We start from the raw sequence: 8699 nt of genomic DNA on the forward strand, positions 1-8699 counted from the left end.
CATATTGGCGGTTGTCTACCAATGCTTCCGGTACTTCCCTTCATTCCCGCAGCATCCCCATTTTTTGTTTGTTTTCCGGAGCCTATTGGTTTTACAGTGGCTTATGCACCTCTTCTTTTTTTTAGGTAATTTACATGGACCACATTGACATCCCAAGAGGATGTATAGTTGATCATACCATCGATTATTCTCTGCCACGGGCTTGTTTTGTGAAGGAGTTGGATTTCACCGCTGTTATTGCAGTTGATACCATTGAAGATGGTTTCGGGAAGCGCCCTGTAAGTATTCTTTTTTTTCAAACTGTTCAAACAATACCTTCAATGCAACTCTGTATTCTTTTTTATCACATTTTTTCAAGTGTTTTTCAATATATTTACTTTTTTGGATTTGCAGTTCAGCTCCACTTCACCTTACGCAACAACCAAGTTTCTGTCATACATAGAGCAGCTTGCCAAGTTACCCAACAAAGCTAGTATGTCCGCAACAAAGATTCCCGATATGGTTGGTGCTGATGGCGTCCAACAACCAACAGAAGGTGCTACATACGAAGCTGATGGCACAACACGGAATGTGCATGAGCCACCTCCGAAAAACACGGAGGGTGGTGATGATGTGTGTGGTTCTTTGGAGGACTGGCTGCACCCTCTACCAGCATTTAACGAATTAGAGGTGAGCCATATTTGCATTTCTTCTTTTCTGCAACTCTCTGTTTTTCCCCGCATAATATCTTGTTTGGTTGACAAAAAATATGAAACTTTGAGGCTAATGTCGTTCCCCCGTTCTTGGGTTTTTGTTTTTTATGCATTCCAGCTGCCCCCACACATGCGTGCTATATTCAACAAGCATAAAGACATCCATGCTGCAGAACTTAAAGGTGCATTGAGCTCATTTGGGAGTTTGTTGGAGGGCATCTACCTCAAAAGAATGGGCCTGATGTTGTCTAAAGCATCCAAAGCTGGATTTAGGAGTGACGAAGCGAAACATGATGTCACTTTTCATGCAGCAGCAGCTCCGTCTCCTGGCATGTGCAAAGCAACTGCTAATGACTCGTCTCCGCAACAGCAGAAGAAACGGGATACTAATACAGGAACTGTCAATGCATCTGTCACAATTTCATCTCCACAGCAGGCCAAGCAGCCTAACAACTTGGAACAAGGTAATACATCAACTTCTCAATCCACCGTCATTGCCTCGTCTATGCAGCAAGCCTCTCAGCCGGACAACACAAAGAGTGTTGATCCAGGAGTTGTAGTTGGGAAAACAAATGCTGACAAAAAAACACATAAGAGTGAGAGTGAGAACAACATTGGAGATGATCGCAACAATGCAAAGGGAGAAGATATATGCAGTCGCATGAATCTGATTAGGAGACGAGGAGAAACAACTCTCGAAGACGGGCCTTCATTTGGATTGTTTGAACCTGGGAGCCCCGATGCCTTGCTGTTTCAGGATGTGCCACAAGTTGAATCACCTCCACGATCGCCTGCTGTTGATATCGAGTCTTTCATGGAGATTCGAGCGAGGAGCCCTTTGTTTGATAACCTTTTTGCTGCCGCTGCTTCACCCGGTCCTGTTTATGATGTCACTCCACTCGCGACGTTTCCGCCAATATCAACAGGCCCTGCAGGTTTATATAAGTCGTTCCCGTGATTTTTTGTTTACGCAACATATCATCCTTTCTTTTGTTTTTTGAAACTTAGCACATGCATGATTCAAAACTGTTACTCATCCGCTGTCTTTTTTCATTTTTTTGGGCAGAAGCATGTATTGATGATACAATAGAGGAGGCACAGGTTGAAGTCAACAGCGGGCAAGGCCATGATCAGAAGCATCCTACACTTAAGAGAGCTGCACCGACCGAATCAACCGCAACAAAGTTGCCGAAAATGAAGAAGAAAAAAATTGATGCAATGGATGATGCGATATACCAGAGGTACTGTTGTACCAATTATAAGATAAAGGACCCACCACGAGGCGAGCCACTGTAAGTTTTTTTCACGCTTTTTGCTCTTTTGTGTGCCGAGAGAAAATAAACCAACTGGAATAGTTTCACAACTTCTAATCAAGTTTCTGTCATCTCTTGTAACAAATTAGCCCTTCGTTCATAAGGATAGGTGGTCTCGATATTTCATTCAAACATTTCAGCAACGGGCTCAAAAAACGGGCTCATGTGAACAATGAGGTGATGTCACTCTATATTGAAAGTTTCAACATTGAGCACATGTACAGTTCAAGCAAGCCAAGGAAGTTTGCATTCTCACCACATGTTTCTGTGAGTTAACTATCATGTTTTTTCCCTATTGTTGTCACTTGTGATTTCGAAACGCAACATAGTCGGTTTTAGAAGACAGCCACATTCCCTTTTTTCACCTTCTTTTTTGTTGCAATTTTTTTGCTTATATATGCAGTCAAAACTCTATGTGGACCCAAGTTCATTCAATACAAATTCCTGCACAAAAGATTTGAAAAGGGCCTGTGAGAAGAACGACATTGCCAAAGCTGACCAAGTAAGGCTTTTTGTTCATCAAAGTTCTGTCTACAATTGCAATAATTTTTTTCTACCTTGTTATGCAACTATGCCCTTATATCATTATAGCATTCTTCTTTGTGAGAGAGGAATTGCTTTGCAGTTTCTTCCATCTGTTACAACAGTTATTTTCTACCTTTGCTTTGTTTTTGAGAGGAACAAGTTCATTTGTTCTGCTTTGCCAAATAAGTTCAGAAACTAAGTTCATTGTTCTGCAACTAAGTTCATTGTTCTGCAACTATTTCAGAAACTAAGGCAATTGTTTCTGCAACTGTGTTCAGAAACAACCATCCACGACACCATCCAACCATCGTGACCCTTTTTCCTTCTTCATTTTTTGCAGTTGTTCTTCACCATTGTGAAACAAGACCATTGGGCGGTCGTTGTTCTAAACTTGATTCATAAACAGTTCAGTGTGTTCGACTCCAACATTAGAGACTCTCATTATGTCAGCATCCACGAGAAGCCTTGTTCCAATTTGGTATGGGGTAGCATTTTGTTTTTCTTCGTTTTTCACCATGCTTTTTTTTCAAATCAATGTTTCGGAAGCAACCAGTCTTACATTTTTGCAGATAGAGAACTTCAAAACTCTGGTGAGAGGAAGAAACCCTTGGAAGCACAATCTTGACATGTTTGAGCGCTTCAGTCCATCAGGCTACCCACAACAGTCAACAACGTACTGTTTTCCGCAACTATACATTATTTTTCTAGCAACTTTTTATTTCATATATGTGATCTCATTTTTCTCCAACCTTTTTTTTACTGGCAGATTTGATTGCGGCTTGTTTGCTATTCTATACATGGAGAACTTAACTGCAAGGGGGTTAAAGCCATTCAATACAGTATGACTTTTTGCTTTTCCACTTTTTTTTCTACTCATTTTTTGTGTGGAATCTGTGTTGCGGAATCTCTTTTCCGGACACACTAGCTTTTCCCTTTTTGTTGCTAGTAGTATCTAAACATGTTTTTTTCTTTTGTTGCCGTGTATGATCAGGACACAACCTCGTTGCTCAACTTCCGCAAGTACATCGCAGCAAAGCTTTTCAAACATCCGCAAAACACCCTCAGCTCGGAGGAGGAGCTCGAAAAGTTGCTGAAGAAGTCATAGTTTCAAGTGAAAAGACGACCGCAACAAGACCTAGCTAGTAGTTTTAGGCTTCTTCTTTTTTTCAGTGCATGTGTGCGTGACATGTGTTTTTGCAACTGAGTTCTCTAGTTACCTCATCCTGATCCTGATGTGTTACAGAGACATTACCTGATCTTTTTTGTCATTGATCACATGTAGCTGGGGCATGCCATCTTTTTTGAGTATGAGAAATATAATTTGCAGTTACCTGATCCCTGATGTGTGAACATGACAAAATACAAATACAAATGGGCAGTTACCTGATCCTGATGGTGTGTTTCAAAAGCATTTTTTTCATGTTTCTGTAATGTGTTTTTTCATGTAACATTTTTGGTACAGTGGTAATCTTTTTTAATGGATGCATCTCTGCAACATATGCACGCCATGCAAAAATGAAAATCAACATAACGAAGATTATTTCTGTAAACAAGATCATGAACAGGGGACAAACTGTATGTTTGCTGCAACTTTTGCATGACCATTTTTTGCAATGATTTCTACGGCACGACCTCTGATGCGGATGTTTCCGCAGCAATACCTCGGTTTGCGAGGCTGATCTTTTAAAAAGAACAACCGGTAGACACGTAGCAGCCCCATCTCACATCAACTTTTTTTTTCAGTTTTTCTACAACAAATTATTTTGGGAGCAGGTTCATTGTTCTGTTTCTACAACAAACCAAAATGAAATACTTTGGGAGCATGGGGACAACTAAACAGGCAATTTTTCTACAACAAAGCATTTTGTTACAAAAAAATTACACACATTTCTGAAACAGGATTTCTACTGTAAGTCAAGTTCACAAAACATTTCTGCAACAACATTTTTCTACAAAACATGACCTTCATTGCAGAAAATAGTGTATAACAAACTTTTGTTGCAGAAATTTAAAATAGTATTTTATTGCAAAAAATAGATAAGAAAAAGATTCTGCAACAAGTATCAGCCTCTGTTTTCCAAACACTAAGAGCAAGTACATTTTTTTACATTTACCATGATGAAAATAAAACAAAAATTTTGTCTGTTGTTTTGTCGCCTCCCTGTTTCTGTCTATCTTTTCCCTACAGGTTCAGTTGCGTCATTTGGGCAACTCTTTGATCATTTGCCATCACAGCTCTCAAGTATTGACATTCTGGGACTGCATGTCCAACCCCAGAGCAGAATTGGCATTTTGAGGGCGCTGCTGCCGCCTCCATCGCAGCTTTTAGGGTGCCACATGTCTGAATATTGTGTCCCAATTCATTGCAGTGCTTGCAGCGAACAGTCCTTTTTTGAGCTGTTGTCTTGTCCGATGTTGTTGCTTTTTCCCCTTGTTGTTTCATCTTCTTTTTTTGTTCATCATCTCGCTGCTCTACAAGGGTCTTCTTTCTCTTCTCTCTGTCAGTTGGTCAGCCTTTCTTAGGCACACGAGCTGGGTTTTGCAGCATATCGGAGCGTTCTCGTTGTGGCATGTCACATTCATTGTTACCGTTGTCGCAGCGGGTGGTGTTGGAGGTTCACTCTGTTGCGTGGCTTGTTGATCAGGCATGGCTCCTCTCTTGGCCGCTGCTATGGGAGGCTCAAGGGCTTTAATTGCATCATCCAATATTCTATAGGCATCATCATTGCAACATGCATTAGAGGTAAGCCATGTCAACCTTCGACACAAGGAGTTGTATTTCAGTGTGTTTGTCGAGGGGTGCCCAAAGTCCAGCAACCTGCCAGTCCTACCCATGCTTGTAGTGGCTGCTTCGGACCACCTCTCCAATAAGTATTGTTGTGGAATTGCTTGCACATTGAGATGAACCTTCGCCCTTATTATGTGTGCACAAATCAACCCATTCATCTCAAAGTAGTGGCAGCTGCACTCAAACAACCCTTCATCCTTCACAACATGCACAGAATACAGCTTCGGGTTCTCATAGGATGTTGCTTTCAGCTCAAACACGACACCTTGCCCTTGGTAGTCAGTGTCTTGGTTGACAATGAAGCCAGTAGATGCTGTCACCTGTTTCTGAAACTTACCGAAGACAGTGCGGGTGTAGTACGCAGCAGCTTGGCGCTCGATGTTGTAGCTGCAAGAACATAAAAAGAAATAGGTCAACAACAACATTTTTGTTTTGTTTTTGAATTTTGGGCAAAGCTCAAAAGTGTGCCTACCAAGAGTATAGAGGCGGAGCTGTTGTTTCACCAGTGAATCCAACATTGTCCTCACGATCAAGCATAGTTTCTTGACACATTTCATATTGGTGCACAAATCTCCAAACGGAATCAGCTGGTCGAATCAGGGTCTTAAAATATGAGTTGAGCCCCTCAGACCTTGCCTGTTGTGCTCGTGAACGGGAAGAATTTGTCCTTGAAATATGCTGGAGCCCACGTGCGCCTTGTTCGCCACATATTTTTGAGGTGTCTGTTTTCTGCAACTTCAAAACAATGCAACATGTGCTGCCATGTTTCCTCAAATTCGTCCACGGTTTCGGATTGGTTGATACAAGTGTAAAACACATCTGCAAAAGCCCCATCTCTGCTCAATAGCCTTCCCAACTTGGACCGTGCATTGCTAAGCACATGAAACTTGCAACACCTATGGCAAGTGTTCGGGAACACTTGATCAATGGCTGTTGCCATCGCTTGGTCCTGGTCAGTCATGATGTTGGTAGGATGCTCGTTATCCATCGCAACCATCCACTGCTGGAAAACCCACTTAAATGTGTCAATAGTTTCATCCGGCAACAGGGCACATCCTAGTGCAATTGTCTGGAGGTGGTTGTTTACACCAACTATAGGAGCAAATGGCATGTTGTATCTGTTTGTGCAGAATGTTGTATCGAAGAATACACAATCTTTGTATTTCGGGTGCAACGCCCTTGTTCTCCCATCAATCCAAAACAATGCAGTCACTGAGTTTGTTGCATGATCTTGCTGTTTCGCAAAGAAAAACTCTGGATTCTCACCCTTCCTCCTCTCAAAATACTTCACTGTCATATCCATGTCTCGAAATGTTAACCCTCTGCGGAGCTTTGCACGTTCATTTGTAACATCTCTTTTCACATATGGGAGTATCCTAGTGTCACCTCCATGGATCCTGCCAAGGACGCTCATGCATTCTGAATTGGAGAGGTTCACATCATGCAGCGTCAACAACAGTTAGTAATCCTCGCTGGGTATGCTGCGGTGCAAGCGGTAGTACCTAACACGCTCCGGCTGATCCATCATTGGATGTGTATGCTCCGCAACAAAACAAGTCACTGTCCATCTCCCCTCCCTTAGCCCAACAATCATATGCGCCTTACAATCATGACGGAGCATTCTGTTTTTTTGACGTTTTCTTGTGACATCCATCCCCTCACTAGGCTGCCTACTAGAGTTGCTGGTTCCAGTTGCAATGCTCTCTGAACTGCTGTTGGTTTCCGTTTTAACGGGCTTTCTAGCGTGCACACATCCAAAGACCCTTTTTATGAGGGTTGCATCCTCTTTCTTTTGACCTCTCTTCTGCGTGAATTTTGAAGTAGATATATGCGTTCCAAACCCCAACTTGAAGGCATAGTCATTGTAGAATTTGCGAGCATCGTCAACTGTGTCAAACACCATCCCAACATAGGGCGGCAGCGGCTGCGAAGAAACATCTCCATCATCTGAATCATATTGGCTTGCATCTTCAGCAAACAACAAACCTTCTGAATCTTCAACATAGCTTCCTTCACCTTCAGTTACATTTTCCTGCAACACAATTATTGTGCAACAGTCACATCATACTTCAAAAATCACATATGATAGTTGGAACAAAATCAAAATCAATAGTAACTGAAATTGGGAGCAGAGGGGCAAATAAACAGGCAATTTTTTCAGGTTATGTTTCGGAAACTAGACAATTGTTTCAGAAGCCATAGAGGCTCATTTTTGCTCTGTTTTTTGAGAGGAACAGGTTCATTGTTCTGTTATTCCAACTAATTTCAGAAACTAGGCAGTTGTTTCTGCAACTAAGTTTAGAAACATGCTCATTCTTTCACTAGTAAAAAAATTCAGGAACAGGTTCAGAAACTAAGCAGGTTCAGAAACTAGGCAGGTTCAGGAACATGTTCAGAAACTAGGCAGGTGTTCATTTTTTCACTTTGGATCAGAGCTACAGTTTCAGAAACTGGATGTCTCACCGAATTTTGTTGACGGGATCTGCTCGATGTGGGTTCAGGAAACACCACCGAAGGATTTGTGAACCAACTTGAAGATCCAGCTCGCGGCGGAAGCTCCCCGAAGGCGCTTGGAGCTGAGAAAGATGGTCGTGCTCGGTCAGCTAGGTTGGCGTCCGATCCGACCATCTGGCGCGCGATGTGGTGCGCCATGGAGTTCAGGCAGGTTGCGGGCGGCGTAGGTTTGTCGGGGCCGCGGTGGTTTGCGGGGCAGCGCCGCGGTGGTTGGAGCAGTTGCTACCAGGGCGGCGCCGCGGTGGTTGGAGGCGGTGGCTGCGGGCGGCGCCTCGGTGATTGGAGGCGGTGGCTGCGGGCGGCGCCGCGGTGGCTGCGTGGCGCACAGTCTGTCGGAACCGCAGCAGCCTGTTAGTTTCTGAAACTGAGCAGCAGTTTCAGGTTCTATTTGGTCGGAAGATATCGGATCGGACGGACGACATCGCTTACATCGGACGGCTATAACGGTGGTGGATATTTGTTACATATCCGTCGGTGGACGCCTAGCGTCTCCCTAGTTTAAACGGGATCCATGCATGCAGCTTTTGGCAAAGACTGCATGCTTCATCACCCCCTCTTCTCTCATGCTATTTCTTTTGAGTTTAATATTTAAATGTACTACAGTACATTTCTTGAATAAAAACATCAATTTATCTTTTGTTTGCATATTTGTATTCCTTGTGGCAAAGACTTTGAAACATGGCCCTTCTTGAATATGTTTTGACCTCTTCTTTTCTTATCTTAGAAAAATCATCACGCATCTGCACTGTATAAAAGGCAAGATGCGTGTTTGTTGTCTATACGAAATAATCGTGTTTTCTCACTGCAGGGCTTGGCTTTATAAATTAATAAAGCCCCAAACATTTTGCAAGCATTTATGGTTCACAA

The 8699-nt window shown here is 42.7% G+C and overlaps 1 long non-coding RNA gene and 1 pseudogene across 1 annotated transcript; one reads left to right on the forward strand and one right to left on the reverse strand.

The window, feature by feature from the left end:
• The first annotated feature begins 2986 nt into the window (after nucleotides 1-2986).
• LOC123429646 lies at nucleotides 2987-3331 on the forward strand. Its single transcript, XR_006622724.1, has 3 exons — nucleotides 2987-3008; nucleotides 3100-3203; nucleotides 3297-3331. It is a non-coding gene; the product is annotated as an uncharacterized LOC123429646 (long non-coding RNA).
• A 1381-nt stretch (nucleotides 3332-4712) lies between these two features.
• On the reverse strand, nucleotides 4713-7970 carry LOC123425586 (annotated as a pseudogene).
• Between the last annotated feature and the right edge of the window lie 729 nt (nucleotides 7971-8699).

Source organism: Hordeum vulgare, chromosome 2H (assembly GCF_904849725.1).
Source record: "Hordeum vulgare subsp. vulgare chromosome 2H, MorexV3_pseudomolecules_assembly, whole genome shotgun sequence".
Classification (NCBI taxonomy): Eukaryota; Viridiplantae; Streptophyta; class Magnoliopsida; order Poales; family Poaceae; genus Hordeum; species Hordeum vulgare.